General features: G+C 41.7%; 2 protein-coding genes and 1 long non-coding RNA gene across 5 annotated transcripts in view; 1 reads left to right on the forward strand and 2 right to left on the reverse strand.

Annotated features, from left to right (window-relative positions):
• The window catches only part of LOC307037200 (E3 SUMO-protein ligase KIAA1586-like), a 131,588-nt gene that overhangs the window by 48,899 nt on the left and 55,189 nt on the right, over positions 1-27,500 (reverse strand). The window contains exon 3 of one of the 2 annotated variants that reach the window (XM_079677977.1): positions 21,386-23,109. The exons of the other annotated variant lie outside the window; for it this stretch is intronic. The gene's annotated coding sequence lies outside the window, so the exon portion shown is untranslated. The remainder of the gene's footprint in view (positions 1-21,385; positions 23,110-27,500) is intronic. 2 annotated transcript variants of the gene reach the window in all.
• Positions 10,280-11,703, reverse strand: LOC307037366. Its single transcript, XR_013807660.1, has 2 exons — positions 10,932-11,703; positions 10,280-10,379 (listed from the first exon to the last, which is right to left on the reverse strand). It is a non-coding gene; the product is annotated as an uncharacterized lncRNA (long non-coding RNA).
• The window catches only part of LOC307037345 (uncharacterized protein), a 22,241-nt gene continuing 17,860 nt past the window's right edge, over positions 23,120-27,500 (forward strand). For both annotated transcript variants that reach the window (XR_013807657.1, XM_079678155.1), the window contains exon 1: positions 23,120-27,500. This exon is cut by the window's right edge and continues 3,230 nt beyond it. The gene's annotated coding sequence lies outside the window, so the exon portion shown is untranslated.

Raw genomic sequence — 27,500 nt, forward strand, 5'->3', positions numbered from 1 at the left:
AAGACCAGTATAGAGAGGCGAAGTCCCTCCCCTTCCGGGAGCCTCCATGGGACCCCGGAAGCGGAAAATTATACATTGAAGTCAATGGAGAGAGAAAAGTTATCTTTTGATCCCGTTTGAATTGTGCCACGAATGACACATATGATGTTTGTCAATCTTAAACAATCATTTCCATGCAAAAAAAGTCACAGTTTGTCGTAAAAATGCTGAAATATAAGACTATGAATAATACGCAACTAGAAAGACTACAAATCCCAAATGCATTCTGGGTCGCGTAAGTGATGTCATAGGCGATAATGCTCCAAGACTGGTTGTGACTCGCAAAGCAAAGAGGAAGAAGAAGACTGATTTATTCCCTCCAATAAATATAAGAGATTGCTCCAATAAATTCACTTTTACAAGATGCCTGTGTGCTTTGTACGAGGTTGTAATCACAAAAGAGATCATACCACTTGCTCGTTCTATCGCTTCCCGTCTGATGAAAGGACCAGGAGTCGTTGGACCAAACATATCAGGCAATATAGGCTACATGTTTTGCATGGAACATAGTCAAGTTAGCTACCTAGCTAGTAGCGAGCATGTTAGTTAGCATTATATTACATTACTTAGCCTTGTCATTTGTATTAGCCTTAACATGAAGTAAACCAAAATGTTAAACAGTAAGAGTAGTCATGATGGTAAGTATTTTGTGAAACATTTGAAGAGTAGCCTATCGCCCCCTCCACCAGGTGCTAAGGGGGCGGGAGGTAGGCTAACGCCACATTAGTATCAGCGATCTTTTCTACTTAATGCTATCTGCACAAATGGTTAACATTGACCATTAAAAGATCAGGCAGTTCAGGGAGAGTCGAAGGAAGGAAGGCAGGCAGCTTTGCATGACATTCTTCTGGACGTGTTTCATTGTGATGATAGTGAGAGTGAGTCAATCTGTTTGTTGGAAAGACAGTAGTTGAGTGATTACTGAGAGAAAATTATTAAGAGATAATTATTCAGTGTTGTTACTTTAAAGTGTTGTTACTGACCTTTTTCTCTTTTATTTTCTTTACCTCACCTGTAACTGCTGAGACCCTGAGGAACATGCACATTGGACTGACCTGCTTTGGCAACCTGATTTCCACTGTACGTAATAGTATTTGGTTATGGTATATTATTTATATACATCAAAGGCACAATGCACCCCTCAGAGACACACATGTATTGAGTGTGATATTTTGCATTGGTCATGTGAAATCATCTTTACACACTAGAAAACTGTAGGAGCGGCAACTTGTTTTGAAATTGAATTTTTAATATCCGATAATAAAGTTGATCTGTTTTCTTTATTCTTCTCTCTTCCCAGCTCCATCCATCACCATTCTCTGTTCCTGCAGGTCCTGCTTGCTAATCAATGCTCATATTTTTTTTACACAATTACAAATAAAGTCAATGTATTGTATGGCCCAGAAGGAGGACTCGTCGGCGAGCGTCTGGTGGCCGGGCTTGCCACGGAGCCCGGCCGGGCACAGCCCGAAAAGGCAACGTGGGCAACACCTCCGCTTCTCCGTCTCGCGGGCCCACCACCTACGGGAAACAGCAATGGGGTCGGGTGCGCTGCCAGAAGGGTGGCAGTGAAGGCAGAGGGTCTCGACGGACCAGACCCGGGCGACAGAAGCTGGCTTTGGGGACGTGGAACGTCACCTCTCTGGGGGGGAAGGAGTCGGAGCTTGTGCGGGAGGTGGAGCGTTACCAGTTGGATCTGGTTGGGCTCACCTCTACGCACAGCGTCGGCTCTGGAACCTTACTTCTGGATAGGGGTTGGACTCTATTCTTCTCCGGAGTTGCTCAAGGTGTGAGGCGCCGGGCGGGTGTGGGGATACTCACAAGTCCCCGGTTGGGTGCTTCGTTGTTGGAGTCTACCCCAGTGGACGAGAGGGTTGCCTCCCTACGCCTGCGGGTTATGGGGGGGAAAACTCTGACTGTTGTGTGTGCTTATGCACCCAACAGCAGTTCAGAGTATACGGCCTTCTTGGAGACCCTGGAAAGAGTCCTGTATGGGGCTCCTGAAGGGGACTCTTTAATCTTGCTGGGAGACTTCAACGCACATGTGGGCAATGATGGAGACACTTGGAGGGGAGTGATTGGGAGGAACGGCCCCCCTGATCTGAACCGGAGTGGTGGTTTGTTACTGGACTTCTGTGCTAGTCATGGATTGGCCATAACAAACACCATGTTCGAACATAAGGATGCTCATAAGTGTACGTGGTACCAGAGCACCCTAGGCAGAAGGTCCATGATCGATTTGGTTATCGTATCATCGGACCTGAGGCCGTATGTTTTGGACACTCGGGTAAAGAGAGGGGCGGAGTTGTCAACTGATCACCATCTGGTGGTGAGTTGGGTCGAGTGGCGGGGGAAGCCTTTGGATAGACCTGGTAAGCCCAAACGTGTAGTTCGGGTGAACTGGGAACGTCTGGAGGAGGCCCAAGTTCAGGAGGCCTTCAACTCACACCTCCGGCGGAGCTTTTCGGGCATTCCTGTGGAGGTTGGGGACATTGAACCAGAGTGGTCGGTGTTCAAAGCCTCTATTGCCGAAGCCGCGGCGGGGAGCTGTGGTCTCAAGGTCCTAGGTGCCTCAAGGGGCGGTAACCCTCGAACCTCCTGGTGGACACCGGTGGTCAGGGAAGCCGTCCGACTGAAGAAGGAGGCCTTCAGGGATTTGTTATCCCGGGGGACTCCCGAGGCAGTTGCAAGGTACCGACAGGCCCGAAGGGCAGCAGCCTCAGCCGTGGCCGAGGCAAAGCAGCGGGTGTGGGAGAAGTTCGGAGAAGACATGGAAAAAGACTTTCGGGCGGCACCAAAGTTGTTCTGGAAAACTGTCCGACACCTCAGGAGGGGGAAGCAGGGAACCATCCAAGCTGTGTACAGTAAGGATGGGACGTTGTTGACCTCAACTGATGGAGTGTTAGGGCGTTGGAAGGAGCACTTTGAGGAACTCCTGAACCCGACAACTCCGCCCTCTATGTTAGAGGCAGAGCTGGAGTATGAAGGGGGATCGACACCAATCTCCCGGGGGGAGGTCACTGAGGTCGTCAAACAACTTCACAGTGGCAAAGCCCCGGGGGTGGATGAGATCCGCCCAGAAATGCTGAAGGCTCTGGGTGTTGAGGGACTGTCATGGTTGACACGTCTCATCAACGTTGCGTGGAAGTCGGAAACAGTACCGAAGGAGTGGCAGACCGGAGTGGTGGTTCCCCTTTTCAAAAAGGGGGATCAGAGGGTGTGTGCCAATTACCGAGGCATCACACTACTCAGCCTCCCCGGGAAAGTTTACTCTAAGGTACTCGAAAGGAGGGTCAGGCCGATTGTCGAACCTCAGATTGAGGAGGAACAATGCGGATTCCGTCCTGGTCGTGGAACGACGGATCAGCTTTTTACTCTCGCAAGGATCCTGGAGGGTGCCTGGGAGTATGCTTATCCAGTCTACATGTGTTTTGTAGACTTGGAGAAGGCATATGACCGGGTTCCAAGGGAGTCACTGTGGGAGGTGCTGCGGGAGTATGGGGTGAGGGGGTCTCTACTCAGGGCCATCCAATCTCTGTACTCCCAAAGCGAGAGCTGTGTCCGGGTCCTCGGCAGTAAGTCGGACCCATTTCAGGTGAGGGTTGGCCTCCGCCAGGGCTGCGCTTTGTCACCAATCCTGTTTGTAATATACATGGATCGGATTTCGAGGCGTAGTCGTGGGGGAGGGGGTCTGCAGTTCGGTGGACTAAGGATTGCACCACTGCTTTTTGTAGATGATGTGGTTCTGATGGCTTCATCGGTCTGCGACCTTCAGCACTCACTGGATCGGTTCGCAACCGAGTGTGAAGCGGCTGGGATGAGGATCAGCACCTCCAAATCTGAGGCCATGGTTCTCAGCAGGAAACCGATGGACTGTCCACTCCAAGTAGGGAATGAGTCCTTACCCCAAGTGAAGGAGTTCAAGTATCTCGGGGTCTTGTTCTCGAGTGAGGGAACAATGGAGCGTGAGATGGGTCGGAGAATCGGAGCAGCGGGAGCGGTACTGCAGTCTCTTTACCGCACCGTTGTGACGAAAAGGGAGCTGAGCCAAAAGGCAAAGCTCTCTGTCTACCGGGCCATTTTCGTTCCTACCCTCACCTATGGTCATGAAGGATGGGTCATGACCGAAAGAACGAGATCGCGGGTACAAGCGGCCGAGATGGGTTTTCTCCGCAGGGTGGCTGGTGTCTCCCTTAGGGATAAGGTGAGAAGTTCGGTCATCCGGGAGGGACTCGGAGTTGAACCGCTCCTCCTTCGCGTCGAAAGGAGCCAGTTGAGGTGGTTCGGGCACCTAGTTAGGATGCCACCTGGGCGCCTCCCTAGGGAGGTGTTCCAGGCACGTCCAGCTGGGAAGAGACCAAGGGGTAGACCTAGAACCAGATGGAGGGATTATATCTCTTCTCTGGCCTGGGAGCGCCTTGGGATCCCCCAGTCAGAGCTGGTTGATGTGGCCAGGGAAAAGAAAGTTTGGGGCTCTCTGCTGGAACTGCTACCTCCGCGACCCGACCACGGATAAGCGGGAGAAGATGGATGGATGGATGGATATTGTATGACATTAAGTTGTGCTTCATTCTGAGTCAATAATAAATTCATTCTGCCTTCAGCTGCAAAATTATTGTGGACTGCACCGACATCCATGTAGCAGCCCCCCCCCCCAGTAAGATGAACCAAGCAAAGCTGACATACTCAACATACAGCTGTGCTCTTAAGTTTACATGAAGAATTTGTGAAATATTGGTAATAACAGGTTTAAATGATTATAAGTAATTAATTATATAATTTTCTCATCATAGATGAGCAGACAGGGAGCAGATGAGAAAAGCAGAATATGCAGCTGCCATTTTCCACATGGAAAAGAGAAAGGGCCAAGTGTATTTGAGTGGACAAAAGAGAAATCCCAAATACGAAAAATAAAATTATACAATTTACAGATATTTATACAAATATATATATATCCTATATACACCATGTATAATGATGGTGTATGATGTAGAAGGAAGTGTGGTAGATAACAAGTAAATATAGAGTTACATACAGATCCATGTTACAGCAAAAGATGGAATAACTAAGAAGCACGCAGTATAATAATAATTACACGCAACAATTAAATAACTGCTCAGCATCTCCACCACAATCCCAATCTGCTGTGTCCTGTTTTCCTCCCCTCTGCATAACACCCCATCACACATACGAAACACAACGCAGAGTCCGAGGGTGTTAAGAGTATGTTTATTTAAATGTCCTCCTCTCTACTGGCCAACACAGGGAGCATATGCTGGGTGTAGAATTGTTCCAGGAGGAGGAGATTTCCATGCCATGCAGGGTCTTTGGGGATGGGGATGATGATCCCCTCCTTCGTGGTCCACAGTAGCAGAGACTCCGGTCTGTGATGTGCAGCTGTTATATAATATACAATACATTTTTTTGAAAAACATTTGATCAAAAAATAAGGATTTGGTCAGGATCTAGAGTCAGTGTGTAGTTTATTAATTAATCAATGCTCTCTACATTAGGAAAACACATACCAGTGTACCAGAGGGAGTCACACACAGCTGTGCCTAGATAACCAAACAAATTAACAGGGATGCAAACTCATCAGGTATGAAAAAGGTGACAAGGATCCGAGCCCCCTGACCCCACAGAATATCGGCTTTAAAATGAGGAATAACAGGATTTTAGCAGTCAGAACAACTAAAGCAGCAGTGTTAATATTAACAGAAACGCCATAGAGTCACATCTAATAGAAATATATAAAAAGCATTTATTTTAATTGTGTAGTAGTCAGTTTATAATTTTGGCAGCACTGTTGAGCATTTTGAAAATGTATTTTCAGGCCTCTGTGCAAGGCTTAGTCTTTCTATCTTTATAGCCACTGGTGTAAAGTAACTAAGTTCATAAACTCAACAAGTACTATACTTGGGCACAATTTTGAGATACTTGTACTTTATTTAAGTATTTCAATGTTTTGCTACTTTGTACTTCTACTCCACTACAGTTCAGAGGTAAATGGTGTACTTTTACTCCACTACATGTATGTAATACCTTTAGTTACTTTACAGATGTGGATGAATGATGTGAAATATAATCAAGTGTTAAATCAGACTTTAGTTCCACCTGGAGTAAATCCAAAAGCTACCCTGCAGTATACAAAGTCATTCAGACTAGCTGCACCTTTACCAGCTTTGAGAACACTTTCATGATCAATCATTATAAAACATATCATATTATTCTGAAATGGACCAATCTGCAAAATGACTACTTTTACTGTCGCTACTTTCACTATATTTTGATAATAATACTTTTCTACTTTTACTTGAGGAACATTTGGAATGCAGGACTTTTACTGTAACAGAGTATTCCTACACTCTGGTACTTCTACTTTTACTCAAGTACAAGAACTGAGTACTTCTAATTTTAATCAATTACAAGATATACTTATACCACCTCTGTTTATAGCCTATGAAAAAAACGATTAGAAAACGAAGGCTAAAGCTAACGTTAGCAGATAGTGACAATGTATGCTAGTTAGCTAGCTCAACGATAATATTGCGACGGGGAAAAAAAACTTTTCAGTGCACATCACGCTCTGCCGCTCCGACAGGGAGCTCTACTGTGAACACCTGAACGGCCCGTTCTAACAGCTGTTCACCAGCGGTCCAGTCTGTGCCACAGGGACTCCGGACGCACAGTTAATATTAACGAACGCACCGTAGGTAATGTAGCTGCTGAAGCTAGACCATCATCGCCGAGCAGCAGAGGCTTATTATACATCATGAGCAGAGCCGACAGGCAGGAAGACTCGAGCACACAGCTCGCGCTTCATTATAATATATATAAAAAAAGCTCGCAGCCGCACATTAATCCGGGTCCCAGACCCCCTCCCATACCCCAAAAATATTTGTATTGCAGATCTACAGGAATCACAAAAACGACCTATTTTGGATTCAGAACGGAGAATTTCGCCGAAAGGTGACAAGTTTGCATCCCTGGACAAGATAACCAAAATCCTTGAATCTACACACAGCAAATAAACTCAAATGACACAACGAGATGTAAAAAGGAGATCACACATATAGTCGATATAGAACTGGCCGTTTCAATCTGAAGAGCAACTAAAACAAAACACGGGAGTGTATCTTGTTCTTGTGAACACTAATGTTATCCACAGCATACACAGACACCACAAAGTTCTTAAGGAGAAAACTAGTTTCTAAAACAAAACACGTTAGTGTACCTTGTTAGCTAGCTGACATTAACCTTAAACATTGCACTCATATTACTCACTGAAACCTTGTAAAGCCGGTCCCGCATGCTGGCTCTTACAGAACCGCTCCCTTTCGTGTATGTACAGCTCTCAACATGCCCAGACTTGTAGTGATTTTCACCTCGTTTTATACTTTTTCGCCTCATTCTGAAAGAAACAGGTGAAATTTACTAACGTGACAGCCATCTTTGTGATGGTGACGCGTATTGTGCGAGACCAGAGACCTGTAGTTCACTGAGCGGTTTCACACAAACAAAATTGTAACTTCACAGTTTTACGACACATTTTTATTTTTTTGACTTGCAAAATGTTCTTTTAATTTGACAAACATCATATGTGTCATTCGTGGCACAATTCAAACGGGATCGAAAGATGACTTTTCTCTCTCCATTGACGTCAATGTATAATTTTCCGCTTCCGGGGTCCCATGGGTCGGAAGTAGATGGGCGGGACTTCGCCTCTCTATTGAGGAATGTTGAGCCCTCCCACTATTTTCCAAGAGGGCGTTGCCAGATTTTCAATTTCAGGTTTTAACCACAAGATGGCGCTTCATTCACAAATACAGAAAGACAAGTTTCATGGACTTTCAGTTGTGTTTTGAAGAGCATTTGAACACATCAATATTTTAGATCAACTAAAGTATATCTTGTAATTCAATAATATATAGTCTTTATCTATTAAATAATCATAATTATAATGTAAATGTTTACATTACACTTCTTTATTTGTTATGCTCATACTTTTACCTTTACAATCGTTTGCTTTAATATGCAGTATATTTTTTGTATATTTTTGTGTTTGCTTCCTCCTGCTCCCTTTCGGACACATACTGTATGATTTATTATTATTATTAATATGAATATATTATTAAGATAAGATAAGATGTTACTTTATTGATTGAACATTTTAGTTTAGAATGTGCTGTACACGGTAATTCAGAAGGCTCACAGGTCACATTCCGACCATTATTTAAAACAATAGGTGCTTTCACACCGTCTACAGCTTGATTTGTATCGAGGGAGCTCTGTGGCTGAATGGCCAGCGATTAGGTGTGGCGCATTTATCATAGGTGATCAGAGCTAACTGCCTGCCGTCAGATTTCATTTAAAAAACAGATCTGATTTTAAGACTATTTCTGCGCTCATAAAGAATGATAAGAATAAGAATAATGCGTATTGAACTGGTTTAATTAATTAGTGAGTTTATTTAACCCTAGAACCGCCAATCGGGTTAATTTGTGTGATGTGTGTTGTGTGTGTGCAATGTAACTTTTTTTCAATAAAATATTAAAGTCTCCCAGTCCGTGACTTTTACTGAAAGTGTGTTATGTAGCACCCTATGTTTTTAAAAATTGCATTCTAATAGCGGGATTTGACGGTTTTTGGTAGGCCTATACAAAAACCTCTGGCGGTTCTAGTGTTAAGGTAATTAGGTACAGTAGAAGCCCTTTTTTATCAGTAACGAATTTAGCAGTTGAACATAAAAGTCAACTAACTGAGGGTCACTTGCAATGACAGTGTTGTGTCTAACTGTAAGCTTGTCACTCAGAGTAACCTACAGTTAATTTAGCTGAGAAGAAAGATCAGGGGGGGAGGGGGGGAGAGAGCTGTGGTTGATTGGCCATTAGTTGTGTAAATACCATAGACTGTATATATAAATGGACGTAGGGTCCGTGACGTCACCCATAGGATTCTGCAGTTGCCGAGAAGCCCTTAGTAGGCGGAGTCGGCCACTAACGGCTCGACAGTGACGTCAGAGTTCAACTCCCGCCTGCTCCAAATAAGGGCAAAGAGGCGGAGCCGAGGCGGGACCTGCTGCCACCGAGCTGAAAGTTCCAGAGCTAGCTGAAGCTACCAAGCTAAGCTAACATGCTCCCCATCGGCACACTGCCGTGGTATTTTACGTTTCTAAGGTAAGCGGACATGAAACTATTCAGCAAAACTATAAATAATAATCTAAGTTATTGAGTTTTTAGCAGAAAACTTCAGAATCTTAAAATCCCTTAACGTTTGTATGAATTCGTTTGTATGAATTCAACATTGGAATCAAGCAAATATTAATATGTTTGCATGACATTAGTTATTTATATTTTGATATCACTTAATTATACGTTTAATACATTTAAGTCAAGCTAAGGTACATGTGATGGTAGCTAGTTAGTGCTCTTACCTGTGAGCAGCATAATAACCAGACTGTATCATTAAAACTAAGTACCAGTTCTAGATCCTTGACTTTAGACAAACAATTCAAAAGACAACATGTATTTAAAGACCAATCTTTATTTGAATGTGTCTCTTAACCTGATATATTAGTTATACAGTAATAGTATTGACAATCTAAAAAAACTGAGCAACTCAACAGTCAACTTTATGTTTCTTATTGTCTAAAGCATTTGTTATTTTCATTTTCCCCCTCTCATATTCAGTCTGGACGGATTGAGACAGCGTGGTGTCCAGAAAGTTGCAGAGACTTCAGGGAGAAACCTCCGTGTGATGGAAGTCCTGTCTGTTGGTTTGGAGAGGACTGAGGGTCTTTCCTCTGCGAGGGGGACTGGTGGGAGGGACTGATGGAGGAGCCCATGCTGGGCAAAGCTGATACCAACTGCACAGGCCTAATCTGTCCCTTTATTTGACTAAATGTGTTTACTTATACATTTAATAGGTTTACACATTCTGTCCATATGTGCGTTTAATTTAAAACATTTGATTAACTTTTGGTTCACATTTCAATAAATTGTATTTGTATTTGCACTCCTTTTTGTCCATTATTCTTACTGAAAATGTTAGATTACACATTCACATCTGACTGAAGATTGGCCCTATTTATTTGTGACGTTGCAAACTTTGCGGTACAAGGCACAAGTGATGTGAAGCTCATAAAGCGAGGCAAATAGAAATAATCAGCTGATGGAGTGTAGATGTGGAAATAGGTGCATTCGATGAGCTGACTGTTTTTACAATAAAAGTAGTGTACTGGTCTTAAAATCTCATAGCATCAGCTTTTAATTTTCCTCTTGGATGTTCTTCTTGACCCTCAGAGAAGGAGAACATGTCGTGTCTTTCAGGCATGTCCTTTCCTAACAAAAATTACAGGAAACATAAAACATATTATTGCAGAACAAGTGTGTTATTTATGAAAGCGGTGTGTTTGTGTGTTTAGGGGCTGTAGATATAATTATTTTGTAATTGTAATGTTTTTTTTTTATTTCAACAGTGAGCTACAAAGACAATCAGATTATGAATGAAAAGTATGACGTTCATCAACATTGAAATATATGTTATTATCAAAATAATATTTAACTGTTATCAAAACGTAGTGCAACTGTAGAAGCTTGCTCTGTTGTCTCACTGAGAGAATAACTTTTATCACGTTTTTTACATACAATATTGAGAGATAAATAGTAGCAGTTCTCACTGTGTTAAATATCTTTGCCTTCAATACATTAAATTAGAAAGCTGATAAAATCATATTGCTTGTTAAAATCTAAATGTAACTTTTTGCACAGAAAAAATCCTCAACTTCACTGGTGTGTAGGTGATCTAGTATTGTTTAATGGAATGTATATCCGTGTATTAAAGTCAATACTTTCTTGATTCTTTGTACAGTATGAAAAAAATAGTATTTGTACCTGTGCTGAAGTTCAATGCTGTGAGGGGTCCAGTTCTGTCTCTCACTCTCTGGTCCAGCCTGTCTGCATCACCTGGACACCTTAAACAAACAGATATATATGTAAAGTACCATGTGTACAAACAATATAACTGATTCTCTTCTGTTGAACATGTTGGATTGTGTATTGTCCGAGTCAGGGTCCTTTTTATTTTACTGTAACTTTGGAAGTTGTGTTAGCAATGCTTGCTGTTTATTTGATACCAATTTGGTAATGCAATTCATAAAAACAACAAGGTTTGGGTTTGTTGTTCAGATGACTGTGATGTTAACGTGTAAGCTCAATAATGAACTCCAGCTCAACCAACCATATTGTAATATCTAAGTAATCATCTTGAAATATGACATTAATAATTGTAATATACACACATCTTGTTGTGAGGTTGATTTCACATACACTACTTCGACATTAGCTTGTCTACATACTTGAGCATAGCCAATTTAAATTAACCTTAGCGATGCATACAGTTCCTACCTAAATAATAATAATCTCTCTAAGTTACAAGGATGACCTTATTTTATCAACCTCAAACAGAAGCCGTTTGTTGTACAGTATTATCCCACTTAACACTTGTCTATTTCGTTTTAACGTTTATATATAGTCTATGATTTTAACTTGGAGGCTACTATTAGCATCGTTATCACCGATGTAGCTACCACTCGCTTACACGCTAACCCAAGCCGTAACATTAATTAAGTAGCTGATTAAAATCATTAACACATAAATAAGTACTCTAATTTCACTTACCGCAAAACCGCATTCATGCACCGTCTGTTTCAACCGCAGAGCGAGTCACAATAGTCCGATATATAAGCATGAAGAACAAACAAACACGGCCGGGGGCAAGTTGTGTTGCGCTGGATGAGCTGAACAGGCAGAGTGCCTGTAGCTTCACGGAGCAGCTAGCAGAGAGACAAGAAGCTAACAGCAGCAGTCACTTCACAGAGCCGTCACTCAATGTGACCAAGCCCTAATTTATGCAAAAACTTTAAGACCTAATATAAATAAAAGGGTCGTGTTAGAAAACAATTCACTCACATATCCATAATCATGAAGGTGGAATCTAACTATATTCATAATAAAATGTATTGCATCCACGGGTAGAAACATGTTTTTTTCTGCTGTAAAGTTGGGCATTTTAACATGGGGGACTATGGAAATTGCTCCTTTCTGCAGTCAGTCCCTATCGGCCAATATATGAACTGCAGTGTGTGCCACTTCCGTATTGGCGTCCCGGCTCTTCCACAGAGTTTGCCGCTTGGTAAATACACAGCTGAGAGCTGCCATTTCATTCAGACTGTTTAAAAAACGGTAACAACGGACTATTTTTCTTAGCGGATGCATGTCAATTTAAATCAATACATACAACTATTGTTTAAATCAATAAAAGCATTTTCTAAATCCATAAAAGCATTTAAATTAATATTGGGAGTCATGTCGTTACTTTTTTGAGAATGTGGCCATGTAATAAGCGGGATAATTTGCAGCGACTTGTTCCTTATGGGGAAAAACACCCGTCATGCAGACCAAGATCCCTCCGCTGCGCGTTGGGATCCTGATCTGCCGACGAGGCTCCATTAAAATATAAATATTTTTAGTGAATTACTGAGTTTAGGCACGTTAATAACGTTTTAATGAAGTTGAATACAGTATATTCATATGTGTCATTGATTTCATGTCAATTCGGCGAACATAAACATAAATGATCGTGGTGAAGATGTTGATTAAATTAGGAGAGCCGGGCTGCATTTCCTCCCGTTCGTTTTTTTCGACTAAACAACATTATTTTGTTAAATAAAAACATGGTGATGTTTTGTAAATGATTACGTGTCTCTTATTTAGCACAGAGTATGATATCCGTCACATATGGATCTTAACAAAGTTCCGCTGTACATCCAGCGTACTGTATCTGACTTTATTTCACATGAGCTCCAGTGTGGAACCCCACTGCACCCACTGGTGGATCAATGATCCATTGCAGCTGGCTTCATTATAATTACATTTATCTATCACGGGGGCGGTCTCAAGTCAAGCTGGAGGTTTTCCCTTGAGCAAGGGCAGATCACGTACCAATCACGGCCCTCGCGTTTCAAACTGTCTGAAATGAAGCGCTACATCTGTAGGTCCCCTTTAAGTACAAGATTTTAGTACTTTTTCCACCTCTGTTGTGCAATTCCAACCCAGTCTCATGGCCTTTCGTGTTATAGTCACAACATTTAATCTATTGATTCGTGTTCACCAACACGATTTTCCCCTTTTTGTCGTGTCACACAGAACGATTTTAAAAGCAATGTATTTCTATTGGTAGTATGTTTCGTGCCAGCAGCACGTCTTTTTGTCCGTTCGGGTCTTGGAAGACCGGAAGCTGTGGGGTTCATAAAAACATGTTTTTACTCAATATCAAGCCACAATTATTGTTTTTATTTTAAATCGTATAATGTCGGACTTTTTTTTTCGTCTTTGAGGAAAATAAATGGGGCTCAGAGCCTCAGAATACTGAAATCTGTATTTTTTTTTTTATCCTTTTTTCCTTCTAACTTGTTATTTCTAAATGACACACTGTTATTTAATCACCAATAACACACAATTATCCTTGTTTTAATTTATTTGTTTAATTCCATAATCTCTGGCTTTTTTGGTGTCCTTCAGGAACTGAATTTCAAAATAAAATAACCGGAAACAGATGTAGGCATTTTGAGCGATTACCCAAGATCCTCAGCTATGGTTTAAGCTCGCTGATTGGATGTTTTGCATGTTGGGATTTGGTGTTTATATGATATGAAATCGGAAAAACATTTTTAAAAAATAAAATAATACTTAATTCTGAATATTCTTGGTTTTCTCTTTGAAAGTCATCACCGTCTCAGGGAGGAAAATCGGCTTAGCTGCAGCTGAGAAAAGATTGAGTGTGTGTCAGTGGCGTAGCCACCATAGGGCCAGTGAGGGCCCACCCAGTTCACTCATTGGCACACCCTGAGAAAGCTTCGGTGTAAAAAAAAATGTATTATTATTTTTTTGTTATTATTATAAAAAAATGTATTCACCCATTGAGAATATCCAAGCATTCAAAGTGAAATTCAAGTGAACAAATATCGAGTTGAATTAATGTTGTATGTGTTTTATCCTCTGAACTGAACTCATTTAGGCCTACGGTAAAAACTGGTTGTTGGTTCCGGCGCGTGCCCCGTGAGAGAGGCAGAGAGCTACCTGCAGGGATGTGCTTTTCTGTAAAATGTGCAGACGTTTCCCCAGCCCAGGAGCTGAAGGTGCATTTACGAGGGATGGATATGTAGACTGGAAGCACCTGCGTAAATCATTGGAGAGACACAAAAAAGCGAGGACCAATGCAAGTCCATGAGCAGGTTTGAATGCTACAACCTATTGTTGCTGTTACCCATAGCCGCGGGAAGTAGGGGTGCGCAGCACCCCCTGTTGGCGAGTGGTGTACATTTTAAAAATTGAGTGACCACCAAAATAAAAATGATTAAACTACATCAAATAGTTATTATTTTACTTAAAATAAAATTAGCCGTATACAGTAGCATATAATAGTCATAGTATATTTGTATCAGTCAGGTGGTTTGAATTTATTTTCCAAATAAATAAAATCCGAATCATCTAGGTCGTCGGTCGTGGGATAGGGACGTAATTGACGCTACACACACACTGCAGTGACAACTTTTTAGAATGGCGCAAAAAAGGATTTTGGAATTTTTCTCCAACAAACAACCCAATAAAAAGAGTGGACCACCAGCTACTCCAACTAGAGCAGCGGTTTTCAAAGTATGATGGGAAAATAAAGTCCAGGCGGACTCGCCTCTGAATAATTTGGGAACCAGCACTTTACTGTTATTACACAGGAAAATGTGTTTTAGTGGACATAATAAGAGCCTGTGTGAAATGCAGCATCTGGAGGGCACTGGCGTGGCTCGTCACCATGACAACCACAGCACATCCAGAGCAGGTTTCCGTGCTGAGTGGTGGCGCGTGTGTTCGATGGACAGATGGAAGATAATATGCAGCAAGGCTCCCCGGTTAAGCCGGCTGCCAATAGCCGGTTAATAAAGCAGCAGGGCTTACTATTCAACCAGGGGGGCGCTAGAGAGCTTCAGGAGAGGCACAGCGTGAGACACAAAAGAACGAGAAAAAGACAAGTGACACTTGCCCACTTGTGGCTGTCTGTGGAGACCGAGTTCCCCCACCTCGCCAAAAAGGCTGTAAAAGTGCTCATTCCCTTCACCTCCACTTACCTGTGTGAGTGCAGGTTTTCCGCATTGACTTTGATCAAAAGCAAGTGCCGGTAAAGGCTGCAGCCAGAGTATGATCTGCGTTTATTCCTGTGTGCATCAAAGACGCAGACTCATTGTTCCCACTAAAGTAGGGGTGAGTGTAATAAGGAGGCAAAGTTGACGTTCAGTGTGTTACCGGGAGCATATAAGGATGTATCCACGATGTTGAAAATGTTAAAAAAAAAATGTCTTGAGAACACTGCGTGCGGAAATATACGGGTCGTGCTGCAGCTAGATGTGCCTGTCCTCTGTAAGAAGGTGTCGGCGACTGACATGCAAGGAAGAACGGCTGTCCACAGGCTGCTCCAACTTTAACAACTGTATGAACTTCCAGGGTAGTGAATTGAACATGCAATTGTAATTGGGTGTGTGGTATATTTTCATGCACGGACACGCATGTTCCACAACACACAAACTGAACAACACTCAATTTTCCGATCGCCACCAGCGTCCTTGCGATCTTGTTATGTGCACGTTACTGCTGCAATATGGTTTAGACCATTCAGGCTTATTCTAGAGGGGTGCAAGGAATAGTCCAAGTAGTGGGGGAGTTTTATACAATATGTTTAAAACATAAAAAGGTTTAAAAAAGTTATTGTTTAATGTTTTAAGGAGGTGACGCTACTCAGCAAATCAAATCGGTGCAGTCAGCATGATAGATTCAAACACACACACACAGAGACGAGAAAAGAGGAGAGAAACAGTCGGAGTAATTTCAAATGGCGGAAGGTAGACAGCGAAAACAGAGCATTTAATTACATTTTCTCTTAATGGACCTCTTTGAAATGCAATTGAATACCCCTGCATTATAGCAACAACAACAATAATAATAATAATAACAGCAATAATAATTGGGAGGGGGGGCGCGGCTATTCTTATGTTCTCTGAGGGGAGGCTCACCTTCCCACACTTTGAAAACCCCTGAACTATAGTAATATGACACAGAAGAGACTGACACATCTGACTTTGATGCATGTCCATAATAACATTTTGGACAATGTGGATGTATCTGCTCTAATGAGGGTCTTCATTAGTGCCACCCCAGAGAGGAAGGCTACATTTGGGGTTTTGTGAAGCCCCAACACATACGCAAGGTAAGACGATATTTTCCTTTAATGCTGCTGCCGCTGTGCAGTGTTTTGCCTTGTCAATCAGTTAAAATTGAATTCATAGTTTTATTAATATTGTTAATAATATTTTCTGACTTTTTGTAATGTTATGTAGGTTTGTAAGACCCATAGTTAACGTGTGGGCATGTGCAGCTGTTGCTAAGTGATGTAGGTCTATAATGGTTTAGTAAGCATAACAGTTAAGGCGAGACACCCCAGGTGAATAGGGTAATTTTTTTTAACTTAAAGATATCAGCTAGACATTTCTCCAGTTAATTACCTACAATAAGGCAATTGTTTCTTGTATTACAAGTTTTCTGAATATGCAAATGATCCATTATCTCATTAAATATGAGCATATTTTTAACACATTTCAGGAACCGAAATCTGAACTTTGGATAAAGCCAGGTTCAAAATTATTGTTTCATTTTGTATTCATATTAGCATCCAAGGCTTTTACAGAAGGGATTTTGGATATCTCTTTTTATCACTCCATAAATCAGAAAATACAGCTCTAAAATATCAATTTTCGCCATGTTTTTAGGTATACAATCTTATATAATTCAGGCTATGAATGATATATGAACAAACCCTTTAGTAAAAGCCTTCATAATGTTGATAGGAATATAACTGGAAGGTTTGGTGTATGTAAGTGCAACTGAAGTGGACATTTCGGAGAGTAGGAGAAAAAATTCATTTTGAGAAAACGACCTTTAAAGATTGCAGTGTCGCGCTAGCTAAACCCTCCTGTTCTTTGGATGACAGCTTGCGCCTCGACGCTCTCCGTGAATGTATTTCATGTTCGGGGTCATTTGTTTTTTGTATAATCTTGCTTCGTGCAAGTGACAATTGTTGTAGTTTTCTCTGTGAACGTTTTTTCGCCGTTCTTTTGCCATTTTGAGATTCACATTTCTAGCGGAAAGCTAACCAGGAAGTGTTTTAGCACACCACGTGACGCATCTGAACGAATCACGTTGTCAGAAGTTGACACCAGCCAATGAGATTTCGTTTCTTGGTTTAAGACCCTTTTGTACTTTGACGATTGGTTGCTGATGCAAAGGAAATGACCATATTTGGATCCGATGAGATTGTGCAGGAGAGACCAGGCTTTCCAACGATATCTCTGATGACATGGTGCAAACAGCGGTCGCTGTACTTTATGTTACGTTAGAATGCTAACTTTTGGTGAATTTAGGAGAAATATACAGACGCAAATAGACAAACTATATTAAAATAAACACTTAAGTGTGTATTTTGTACGTTATCTTTCAAAAAGTCTGAAAGAAAACATGTTATGGAATCAAAATAGCACAACATCTCAAAATGTACCAGTGCATGAAAAACGATGTTTTTGCCTGCCGTGTCTCGCCTTTAACGAACAATTTATGCTGCTCGCATCGCTGACAGCCGGGCCGGCACCGCCTTTTTTCTTCTTTTTTTTAAGCAGCCCCCCTCCCCACTTTTGGCAGCACCCCCTGAGCAAAATGACTTCCCGCGGCTATGCTCTTACCTTGTGCAATACAAGAGTAAATAACCCAGTGTTCTGTGAAACTGAAAAGGATATTACATTGTTTTTCTTACTTTCGTTGCAGTTGTAAATATGTCTTAAATGTAATTTAAGTTAACTTCCTGTGTTATTTAGATGCTTTTATTTTTGAAGGCGAGTTTATGCTGTTGACAGGAAGTTGTTGTTGTTATGGAAACAATGTGACGGAGAAAAGGAGCGGAGATTCATCTACATATAAAGTTGGAGAAAGTAAAGGATAACGTTTATGTTTAAGTTTAGCACCCCCCGAAGAGGCACAAGGTTGGTATTAACTATAATATAAACATGTAGGTTGTGTCCTAATTCGTTTGTATTGTGGTGACACCATGTGGGACCATAATTCACCTTGCTTGTTGTGTTGCCACTAATGTATATTTTGAAGTATTAAAATAACGTGTTTATAGCAGAAAGTTCAATAAGGCGTATTTCTGGTATATTCCTTTTAAATGTCCCATTTTTGAAAGTCTTGTTGCAGTTCCCAGAATATCAGGAGAGTGTTAGAGTCTTTTTGGTTGATCATCCATGGTTTTTGCAATTAACGGGAACTCCAAGAGAAGTTTTCCTCAGAGATAATGCAGTTAAATTCTTGTTAGCTAATGATGCACATCCTGCAGGCCTTGGGAATTGAGTCACACAGTTAACAAAACCATTGATGAGTAACCCAAAGGGAGATTTGCCTCAGATATAATGCAGTTAAAGTCTTGTTAAATTAATGATTCATTTCCTGTAGACCCATAAAGAAGTGTGTCTATTGCAGCAGAAGCTCTTGCGGCTTTGCTGGCACACCCATCATCTGCGGCTCCCATCTCCATCACAACGGACGTGTCGGACCACGCGGTCGGCGCGGTGCACGAGCGGTGGGTGGAGGGCGCTTGGTAGCCGCTCGCCTTTTTCAGCCGCCAGCTGACGGCCAGAGAACGCAGGTACAGCGCCTTTGACCGAGAGCTCCTTGGACTTTATTTGACCGTGCGGCACTTCCGTTTCATGCTGGAAGGCCGTGAATTTATGGCGTTTGTCGACCACAAGCCGCTCACCTTCGCCATGTCAAAAGTGGCGGAGCCTTGGTCGGCACGTCAGCAGCGGCAGCTGTCCTACATATCAGAGTTCACTACGGACATTAAGCACGTGGCTGGCAAGTCGAACCTGGTTGCTGATTGTCTCTCCAGAGTCGTCATCGGTGCCGTCCAGTTGGGCCTGGACTATACTCGCATGGCGGCGGACCAGGTCACAGATCCCTGGATATTCTGGGTAGGCATCCTTTACTCCGAAAAAATATTTGTTTCTCCGAATCGAAGGGGAAAAATACAAAAGCATTGCACACAATCAATGTTGTGTAATTAACAAGGATAATCTGGTGTTTTTTAGTCGATGAGTAGTGCAGATATCACTGTGAAATCAATCGACAGTAAGGGGAATACTTACTTCCGGGTTTACAATTCTCCGTTATCCAATGGGAATGGACGCTCACATTGCCTTTAAGGGCAGCCGACACAAACGAATGCCGTGCTTCCATGAGCGTCAAATCCCGCCGCAGATGGGAATACATTGCAATCAGTTGAAAGCTATTTGCGTCCCTTTATGAAGCTGAAGGAGCCTAACACTATACACACTATAGCTATAGCTTCAAAAAAAGCTTGGAGCTGGGCGTGTCTGAAGCTTGGGGATTTTATTCGAGCACCGCGACCAACAACCAATCACATGAATGTCCCGCCCCTGGCATACAAAGCAAAAAACCCCGGGGATTTTATGCGAGCAATATATATATATATATATAAACTCCCCAACAGGCGAAAACCTACCAGTTTCACACACTGTCTCTGCCACCTCCCTCCATGCCTGGTTCCTCCGGTTTGTATCCCAGTAAACAGTTCTGGTCGTAAAGAACCGGGTGATTTGCTACCGTAATTTCTCGTTTGGAATATGAGGAAATAAGCTGCGGTCTGGCTCTCCCAGCTTGCACGCGGTTTGATTGGCTTGCGATTGAACTGTCAGATTTGCATAAATGGGATTTGATTGGCTGACGCTGGCTACTCCGGCGTCTCCGGCTTCAGAAGTTGAACATTGTTCAACTTTTGCAGCCTGAAACGCCAGGAAAGCTCCGCTCTGCTACCCACAATTCAGTTCGGCGAAAAGCGAGGCAACGTGACGTCACCCCATTCAAAGTGAATGGGCAAACGCGTTGGAAACCGTTTTTGAAGCTGTCGAAGCTGTAGTGTGGACGGGTCGTAAGCGTCACAACTGCACGCCTCGGGGACCCTGACCAAGCATCGCTCCTGGACGTTTATGGAGTGAGAGTGTGTTGTATGGGCACGTCACTGTACCCAGGAAGAAAACAATGGAAAAAGAGAAATCTCCAACGAGGCGCTCTGGGGCAGCCTCAACAGGTCTTTTCTGAGTTAGAGTTGTACTCGCCACAGGGTGTACTTTGAGGGTTTGTGACTTTGCAGACCGTTTACATGCAGAAAAACCTTCATTACACACAAGGGGACAGGTAATAACCGGAAAAGCATGACATGGGACCTTTAAGCATAACTTATCTATTTGATTAATTTTGCTAACTTATGAGGCATTATACCTCACCTCGAGTGAGTGGCCCAGCCCTTCGTATATGTTTCTGTATGTGGTCCTCGGTGAAAAAGTTTGGACACCCCTGCTCTAAAGTGTGTTATTTTTGGATCACCACATTTCATAGGGAGGAAGACAGACCGAATAACAATTTGAATGAACAGGAAGGGAGGGACGGATTTATTTTTCTTTGTGTTAGTTGCTGGACACAAAATAACTGAGCTCTACCATGTACTGTGTTTGGTTGTCCATGGGAAGATTTAAATGTGATTTCATATGCAGCAAGGAACAAAGTAACTTTAATGAAGCAGTAGTAAAAAGTGGAGGCAACATAAGAAGGAAATAATAAGGGATTGACTGGATTAAAAAAAAGTATCACAATAACAGAAGAGTAGGGAAATAGGTGTTACGAAGAATGGGAGAACAGAAGGAAGAAAGGAAAGGCAGAAAGGTAACAGATCATTTAAAAAGGTTGATAGAAGTATAGGAGGATACAAGTAAGTAAGGTATAGGTTGGTAGGAAGAAAGGTATGACATTGAGCAACAAAGTCGAACAAAGCAGACAGGAAATGTTAAGGTGACCAAGGGAAATAAAATAGTTCATTCCAAAAAAATGATTCTAAACAGATGGATTTAGCATTTCTCCTCATGCTGAAATACGACCACGGAGAAATCAATCAGTTATAGGTTGAATATTAAAACAAAGACAAATAAATACATCATTTTAAAATTCCTGTCAACCTGGCATAAGTCGAAGAAATAAATTAAGAATTAAGAAGGAATGGATTGGGTGACTTTAAGGATCCATAACGCTAAACATGGTCCAATAACTCAATAAGACATTCATTAAATCCCAATGATACTTATGATTAACTTTTACAGTGAAATCCAGAATCAGCAACTCACCTCATCATTCAGCTGTTTCCTGAGCTCTGTCGTTCTGTAAATGTTAGGGTGGTTTTTGCTCTTGATGCTGTTGATTTGCTGTAAATGACGGGTTGTTGTTGAGCACGGAGCTTTAAATGCTCACTGCTGATAAAACAAATGTCAGAGGTAGGGCATTTATGCATAAATCTCATGAACTGCCCCTTGACTTTCGTTTTCCAGTAATGGCAACAGGGAGGATCAGAACAACAGCATTCTTTGTTTTCTCTAGTTTCTCAAAGCGACATTTCAGAGGGGTAACATTTGTGATGTCTTAATGCCCCTTTACTTTAGTTTCCCATGAATAAAAACCTGTCAAATATCGATCAACCTTTCGTTTTACACGTGAGTCATTAAATTGGGTCATTTCTCTTCATTTGAAGTGGGGAAAAGTGTTTTTTCTTTTCTCTTTAAAGCTATAAGGGTCATTCTAGAATTGGAGGACATTTAGATGTCACAACTTTTGAAAAAGTAACCCTCTATTTCCTAATTTGATGTTATGGATTTGAGAATATGTATTTGCCCAATGTTAGCTTTTAGCTCAGAAATGAATTCTATCAGCACAATGTAATGCTACTTTCAAGGCAAGGACTAACTTAGATATTCAACTAAAGAAAGATCAGAGTCAAAATCAACTTTATTGTCAATCTTCTAGTTTGTGTGTACAGACAGAGAGATCAAAATACCGTTTCCCACAATCCCGAATATAAAAAAATATATATGCAAATATGTACACAGTCAAAGACACCTTTGTACATGTGCACACATTAAGACCTAAATAAAAACACAACAATAAATATGTACAAAATAAAAGTCACTTCAATATTTTGAGAATGTACATTAATGCAAGATTGTCCATAGCAGCGTAAAAAGTGTCTGGTGCTGGATTTGAGTGTCTGACTATGTGAGGGAGTTATAGTCCAGTGGGAGCAGGGAGGAGAGGGAAGAGAGGGGGGAGGGAGGGAGGGGAGGGACGGGAGAGAGTTCAGCCTCCTGACAGCCTGGTGGAAAAAACTGTTCTTTAGTCGGGTGGAGCTCGACCTCAGGCTGCATAACCTCCTCCCTGAAGGCAGGAGGGTGAAGAGGCAGGTGGAGGGATGGGTGGGGTCACCCACAATGCTGAGTGCTCTGCGGGTGAGGCGGATGTTTTAAATGTCCAGGAGTGATGGGAGTGAGGCACCGATGATCCTCTCAGCTGTGTTCACAATGCGCTGCAGGGTCTTGCGATTTGATGCTGTGCAGCTTCCGAACCACACCGTGATGCAACCGCTGAGGATGCTCTCGATGGCGCCTCTGTAGAAGGAGAGCATGATGGGGGAAGGGCTCTGTTCAGTTTTCAGACAAAGTAGAGGCGCTGCTGGGCTGTCTTGGTGATTGACTCTGTGTTGTTACTCCAGGAGAGGTCCCTGGTGATATGCACCCCCAGGAATTAGGTGCAGCTCACCTGCTCCACAGCAGCACCACCAACGGTCAGTGGGTCGGGGTGTTGGGTGTCGTTTCTCCTGAAGTCGACCACACTCTCCTTTGTTTTCTCCACATTGAGAAAGAGAATGTTATCTATGCACTACGTGGCCAGCTGGTTCACCTACCTCCTGTAGTGGGTCTCGTCGTTGTTGCTGATGAGACCCACCACGGTTGTGTCCTCCGCAAACGTGATGAAGTGGTTGGAGCTGTGTGCAGTCGTGGTTCAGCAGCAGCCTGTCCTCCTACAAAAAACGACCAAATAGGTCAATTGTTTAAGCACCTTAGATTACGACCCATAGCCACGTTTTAAAGTGTAGCACCTCTAGTGGTCGTGTAAGAAACAACATGCTCCCGTTTATTCACAAATAACCCTCTCTGGAAAATCCTAAATTGTAGAATAGTTTGGCCATTAAAATGCTTTTTGATTAGATTTCTAGCGAGAAGTGTATATTGTACTTTTAGAATCCACGTTCAGTGGATGTTTAGGATCTATAGTTTGATAGATATTACGCAGATGATTTGAGGTCTCGCCAGGATAACGTGTATGTGTGGCAGCTTCCATGTAAAGTTAGCGTGGGTGAAAACAGTTTTTCCGGTCTCGAAGTTTTCATAATAAAACCGGATATATTCCCCTCACTGTCAAATGATTACATTGTGATATCTGCATTACTCATCCACTAAAAAACATCAGTTTATTCTTGTTGAATACACAATATTGATTGGTTTGAATGGTGTACAATGCTTTTGTGTTTTTAACCTTCGATTCAGAGAAACAAATATTTTTTTAGGAGTTTAGACACTACAGTTTCCGAAGACACTAAACTACCTAGAATCCCCAGCTTTCGTTTGGGACTACAACATCCGCCTTGCTTTACAAACCCCGTGATTAGTCATCAAGCCCTGTGATTGGATGTTGGAGTGGCAGTGTGACAAGGTTACGCTGAGCGTCAACAGCTCTTTGAAATGGAATGGAACCACGGCAGAATTTCCTAAACTGGAATTGGACGGGTCCAGCCCCCGGCTCCAGCCAACTTTGCAGATTCTGATTAATGATGTGAAATATAAACAACCCTTAAATCAGACTTTAGTTACACCTGACTCAAATTCAGGGAAGGTGATTGTCAAGTGTCAAAATAATCTATGCAATATATTGGACGTTAAGTACTTTGTCAGACTTCATATTTATCTGTGAATAACCCCAACGTTTTTTCTTATTCAAAATCAATCAATCAATCAATCAATGTTTATTTATATAGCCCAATATCACAAATGTTACATTTGTCTCAGTGGACTTCACAGTTTGTACAGAATATCAGTATGACAATACGACACCCTCTGTCCTTAGACCCTCACATCGTACAAGGAAAAACTTCCAGAGAAAACCCACAGTTTAAAGGGAAAAATGGGAGAAACCTCAGGGAGAGCAACAGAGGAGGGATCCCTCTCCCGGGACGGACAGATGTGCAATAGATGCCGTGTGTAAATTGAAAAGATAATACATTTGCAACATAGGTAGTCCAAATGTTTGGAAATGCATGTGTGTATAATAGGAAGATGAATCCACGAGGATATCCATCCAGGACTTATGATCCAGGACCACAGCCACGACTCAAGATCCAGGACTCGCGATCCATGACAAAGGACCGCAGGATCATCCATGACTCCGGATCCCGGCGTATATAGACACCAAAAAGAAAGAAATTTGGGGAAGCTGGGTTAATCGGAACATGAGAGTACACAGGTATAGACAGAGAGAAGGAAGAAGTAAGATGTCCCCCGACAAACTAAGCCTATATCAGCAAAACTGTAAGGCAGCCAGAACAGGAGTAATGTGGTCCCTTTTCCTAACTCTGGTTAGTACACGAGCTGCAGCATTTTGAATCAACTGAAGAGACTTGACTGACTTCTTTGTACACCCTGATAATAAGGAGTTACAATAATCCAGCCTTGAAGTAACAAATGCATGGACTAGTTTCTCTGCATCGTTTTGAGGCAAGATATGCCGGATTTTTGCAATGTTACGTAGATGGAAGTAGACGGTCCTTGAAATTGATTTTATGTGGGTGTTAAAGGATAAATCCTGATCAAATATAACACCAAGATTCCTTACAGTCTCACTGGAGGCCAAATTAATGCCATCCATAGTTAGTATATCTTTAGATAATTTGTTTCATAGATTCTTCGGGCCAAGTACAATAACTTCAGTTTTGGTCTTGTTTAACATCAAAAAATGTAAGGTCATGCACGTTTTTAAGTCCTTGAGGCAGTCTTGAATTTTATTTAGATGATTAATTTCATCAGGCTTGATTGATAAATATAGTTGAGTATCATCAGCATAACAATGAAAGTTTACAGAATGATTCCTTATAATATTGCCTAACGGAAGCATATATAGTGTGAACAAAATAGGTCCAAGCACTGAGCCCCGTGGCACTCCATGGCTAACTTTGGTTTGCATGGAAGATTCATCGTTGACACGTACAAACTGAGAGCGTTCAGATAGATAGGACCTAAACCAGCCTAAAGCAGTTCCCTGTATGCCAACTAAGTGCTCTAGTCTTTGCAATAGGATATCATGGTCGATAGTATCAAATGCAGCACTAAGATCGAGCAAGACAAGAATAGAGACAAGTCCCTTGTCTGAGGCTATTAGAATGTCATTTGTGACTTTAACCAGAGCTGTCTCTGTGCTATGTTGTGTTCTAAAGCCAGACTGAAAATCTTCAAATAAATCATAGTTTTTTAAGTAATCACACAGCTGTTTTGCGACTGCTTTCTCAAGAATCTTTGAGAGGAACGGAAGATTAGAAATAGGTCTATAGTTTGCTAAAACCTCTGGATCGAGGTTGTGCTTTTTAAGAAGTGGTTTTATCACTGCTACTTTGAATGATTGTGGAACATAGCCTGATAATAAAGACATATTCATAATATTTAATAAAGAAGTGCTAATTAATGGAAAAACTTATTTTAACAGCTTAGTTGGAATCGGATCTAAGATACACGTTGATGGTTTAGAAGAGAGAATCATTGAATTTAATTGTTCAAGGTTTATGGCTGAAAAGCATTCTAGTTTACTATCTAGTGTAATATTAGAACTTACGTTTCCGGGAGCTGTTGATAACACTATACTGGTCAAAGGCAAGAGGTCATTGATTTTGTTTCTAAGAGTAACAATTTTATCGTTAAAAAAGCACATAAAATCATTCCTACTGAGTGCTATGGGAATAGAAGGCTCAGTCAAGCTGTGGCTCTCTCTCAGCCTGGCTACAGTGCTGAAAAGAAATCTTGCATTATTCTTATTCTCATCTATTAATGAAGAGTAGTAGGCTGCTCTCGCTTTACGCAGTGCTTTCTTATATTCATTGAGAGTAATATGCCAAATTAAACGAGATTCTTCAAGTTTAGTGGAACGCCATATCCTTTCAAGTTGTCTCGACTTTTGCTTTATTTTGCGGGTATCGGCATTATGCCATGGAGCTAATCTATGTTGTTTTATTTTCTTCTTTTTCAAAGGAGCAACAGAGGCTAATTTTATTCGCAGCGCATCTGTAGCACTATCAACAACATGATCAATTTGGGGTGGTGTACATGTTGTATAAGTTTCCTCCCTTACATGCAGACATGCTATCGAGTTAAGTATTGGTGGAATCTCTTCCTTAAATTTGGCTATAGCACTAACAGATAGGTTTCTGCTGCAAGAGCTTTTGACTAATGCTTTGTAGTCTAGTAACAGTACTTCAAAAGTTACTAAGAAATGGTCGGATAAAGCAGGATTATGCGGTTCGACTAATAGTTGCTCAATTTCAATACCATAAGTCAGAACAAAGTCGAGAGTGTGATTATAGCAGTGGGTTGGTTTATTTACACTCTGACAGAAACCAACAGAATCTAAGATAGAGTTAAATGCAACAGTAAGGCTATTTTTATCATCGTCAACATGAATATTAAAGTCACCTACGATAATTACTTTATCTGTTTTAAGTACCAAAGTTGATAAAAACTCAGAGAATTCTGATAAGAATTCTGAATAAGGACCTGGTGCACGGTACACTGTAACAAATAAGATTGGCTGCAAACTTTTCCAGGTCGGATGCGTAAGACTAAAAACTAGGCTTTCAAAGGAGGTATAATTTAATTTTTGTTTAGTATTGATAAGTAAACTTGAGTCAAAGATTGCTGCAACTCCACCTCCTCGGCCCGTGCCTCGGGCAATATGAGTATTGATATGGCTGGGTGGAGTGGCCTCATTTATGCTGACATATTCTTCATGTCTCAACCAAGTTTCAGTGAGACAGCATATATCAATATTATAATCTGATATTAAATCATTTACCAATATTGCTTTAGATGCTAGAGATCTTATGTTTAAGAGTCCACATTTAATCTTCCTGTTTTGTTGCACTGTAGTAGTTGTTACATTTACTTTTATTAGGTTATTATGTATGACACCTCTATTAGGTTTTACCTTAAATTGTCCTTGGGCAGACACACACACCGTTAATATTGGGTATTTTATTGGGTTCGGGATTCCTATGGATGACTGCCCAGGATAGAGCGCAGAGAAGCGTGTAAGACTGCGACTCTGCCTCCTGGTCTCAACTCCAGTTTGTCATGGATTAAGTCCACAAAGCCC

Source organism: Notothenia rossii (assembly GCF_949606895.1).
Source record: "Notothenia rossii genome assembly, chromosome: 1".
NCBI lineage: Eukaryota > Metazoa > Chordata > Actinopteri > Perciformes > Nototheniidae > Notothenia > Notothenia rossii.